Below are 3,577 nucleotides of genomic sequence, written 5' to 3'. Positions count from 1 at the left end.
AGGTCATGCCCTGCCTTGTCCTTGGGTTTTCAAACTGTGGCCTGGCTTTCAGAACATTCCAGAAGAGCAGTGACTAGGTATGTGGAGAATGTTCCGCTGGAAATTGATGTCACAGTGACATGCATCTCATAGCAAGGAAGACATTTCGAGAGAGACTGATATACCAGTCACACGGCTGTGATAATTGCTCTCATATAAGAGCACAAGAAGAATCCTGCTGGATCAAACCTGACTCTCATTTCTCCAGCATCTGTTTTCACAGTGGTCCACAGAGGGGGAGGCTCACAAGGAGGACTTGAGCGCACCATCACTCTCCCCACCTGTAAGGAGAATCCATAGGTAAAGAGCCTCTGACGGAGGAGGGAGAATAAAGCCATCGTGGGTAGCAACCAGTAGTCTCATCCACCAAGAATTTATCTAATTATCTTTCAGGTTCATTGAAGCTGATGGACGTCTTTGCCTGTTGTGGGAGCAAATGCCATAGTTAACTATGTGCTGTGTGTAGAAGGACTGTCTTTTATCCATCCTGAATCTCCCAACATTTGCTTCATCAGATGTCCCTGAGTTCTAGCATTGTGAGAGAATAACAGCTTCACTCTGCCCACTTTCTCCAGGCTAGGCTTCATTATATAAAATTCTGCTCATATTTTCTCTACACCAAAACACCCCAAATGTTGTTGGGGACCCTGTTATGCAGTGGTTCCGCTCCTTTCTCCTGGGCTGTGTCCAGAAAGTGGTGTTGGGGGATGAGTGTGCTCACTTGTGGGGTGCCTCAGGGTTCCATCCTCCCCCCCATGCTTTTTAACGTTTACATGAAGCTGCTGGGAGAGATTATCAGGGGGGTTGGGTTGGGCGTTCATCAGTATGCGGATGATACCCAGCTCTATCTCTTCTTCAAATCTGAAACAGTGAAGGTCCTATATAAGTGCCTGGAAGCGGTTGGAGGATGGGTGGCAGCTAACAGATTGAGGTTGAATCCTGACAAGACAGAAGTACTGTTTTGGGGGGACAGGGTGCGGGCAGGTGTGGAGGACTCCCTGGTCCTGAATGGGGTAACTGTGCCCTTGAAGGACCAGGTGCAGAGCCTGGGAGTCATTTTGGACTCACAGGTGTTCATGGAGGAACAGGTTAATTCTGTGTCGAGGGCAACTGTCTACCAGCTCCATCTGGTATGCAGGCTGAGACCCTATGTGCCCGCAGACTGTCTTACCAGAGTGGTGCATGCTCTAGTTATCTCTCGCTTGGACTACTGCAATGCGCTCTACGTGGGGCTACCTTTGAAGGGGACACAGAAACTGCAATTAATCCAGAATGCGGCAGCCAGACTGGGGACTGGGAGTGGCTGCCGGGACCACATAACACCAGTCCTGAGAGATCTGCATTGGCTCCTAATACGTTTCCGAGCACAATTCAAAGTGTTGGTGCTGACCTTGAAAGTCCTCAATGGCCTTGGCCCAGTAGACCTGAAGGAGCATCTCCATCCCCATTGTCAAGAACAGACACTGAGGTCCAGCGCCGAGGGCCTTCTGGCAGGTCCCTCTCTGCGAGAAGAAAGGTTACAGGGAACCAGGCAGATGTCCTCCTTGGTAGTGGCGCCTGTCCTGTGGACCACCCTCCCTTCAGATGTCAAGGAGATAAAGAACTACATAAGTTTTAGAAGACATCTAAAGGCAGGCCTGTTTTGGGAAGTTTTTTATGTTTGATGTTTCATTATGTTTCGATATATGCTGTAAGCCACCCTGAGTAGCTAGGAAAACCCAGCCAGATGGGTGGGGTATAAATAAAATTATTATTATTATTATTATTAACACTTCTTCATGCAGAAGAAGAAAACAGAAGATTGAATCAAATGCTGTAAACTGCAGGTTCCCAACTGAATTCATTTTATCTCATTGTAGTTTATTGTGTGCGGTCTACAGAAGAAAGTTTTCTGGAGTTCATGTACCATTTGTGAACAGTGTTCGAAACTCCCACTGTTCTAGGTGCATTTTGCTACAGGGAATTTTATTAATGTGAGCAGTTTCTGAGCTTTGGGCATACTATTGAGCCTCAGATTTCAGATTAAAACTGTGGAGTGGAAGGAAAGGAGGACCTTTTTCTGCCTCCCCACTCCCAGCTACTCTCTGAAGAATAGAGAAATGACCCTCTTAAGAATGTTAGGGGGGTGGGCAGTGGAAGGACTAGGTAATGTGAAAAATGAACATAATACTTTAGCTGCAGTTCATTCATTTTCAGCTTTGTATTCTTGTTATTTAAAAAGCACGCCTAGACATTCCATTGTTGTGCCCATAACCTAAGCTTATGGTGCCATTTAGCTTCTAGCTTTCATAGGTAAGTTTCTAACACTGTTTGTTAGACCATCTGTGGGCCAATAAACCATGGCATATGCCCCCTACGTTTAATAGACAGTACCACACTTATAAAAGATAAAGAAGCTATTGCACTGTGCTGGAAAGAACATTACCAGCATCTCCTTAACAGCAACTCCCCTTTTGCTGCTGAGGTTCTCTCACAAATTCCACAAAAACAAGTTAGAGATGAGCTTGCAGTACAGTGGTACTTCTGGTTAAGTACTTAATTCATTCTGGAGGTCCATTCTTAACCTGAAACTGTTCTTATCCTGAAGCACCACTTTAGCTAATGGGGCCTCCTGCTGGTGCCGCACCGCCAGAGCACGATTTCTGTTCTCATCCTGAAGCAAAGTTCTAACCCAAGGTACTATTTCTGGGTTAGCGGAGTCTGTAACCTGAAGCATCTGTAACCCGAGGTACCACTGTATCTCCAAATCTGGGAGAGTTGTGTACAGTGGTAGCTCGAGTTACACATGCTTCAGGTTACATACACTTCAGGTTACAGACTCCACTAACCCAGAAATAGTACCTCGGGTTAAGAACCAAAATGCTTGTTTACAAAGCTATTGTACTCCCAACCTTACTATGTGCTTGTGAAACATGGACCACTTATCAACACCATCTCTAACTCCTCAAAAGATTCCATCAATGGTGTCTCCAAAAAAATTTACACATCACTTGGGAAAACAGGCGAACTAATGCCAGTGTACTGGAAGAAGCAAAGATCACCAGTGTTGAAGCAATGATTCTTCAACATCAACTTCATTGGACTGGTCATGTTTTGTGATTGTCTTCCAAAGCAACTACTCTATTCTGAATTTAAAAACAGAAAGCGTAATGTTGGTGGTCCACAAAGAGGTTTAAAGACTGTCTCAAAGCAAATCTAAAAAAATGTAGTATGACAACTGGGAAACACTGGCCTGAGAGTGCTCCAGTTGGAGAACAGCCTTTACCAAAGGTATCATGGGCTTTGAAGACACTCGAACTCAGGACACAAGGGAGAAACGTGCTAAGAGGAAGGCATGCTTGGCAAATCCACACCGTGATCAACTCCTGCCCAGAAACCAATGTCCCCACTGTGGAAGGACACTGTGAATCCACAGAATTGTCCTCCACAGTCACTTATGGACTCATAGTTAAAACCATGTTTATGGAAGACAATCTTACTCGGCTACGAGTAATCGCCAAAGAAGAAGAAGAAAGAAGAAGACTGTGAATTACAGTAA

General features: G+C 45.2%; 1 long non-coding RNA gene across 1 annotated transcript; it reads left to right on the top strand.

The window, feature by feature from the left end:
• Nucleotides 1-254: 254 nt before the first annotated feature.
• LOC307208340 lies at nt 255-607 on the top strand. The gene is made up of 2 exons (XR_013835109.1): nt 255-339; nt 433-607. It is a non-coding gene; the product is annotated as an uncharacterized lncRNA (long non-coding RNA).
• The last annotated feature ends 2,970 nt before the right edge of the window (nt 608-3,577 follow it).

Source organism: Podarcis cretensis, assembly GCF_951804945.1.
Source record: "Podarcis cretensis genome assembly, chromosome: Z".
Lineage (NCBI taxonomy): Eukaryota > Metazoa > Chordata > Lepidosauria > Squamata > Lacertidae > Podarcis > Podarcis cretensis.
Note: the sequence above shows the minus strand (reverse complement) of the source record. Positions and strands in the feature narration are given on the sequence as shown.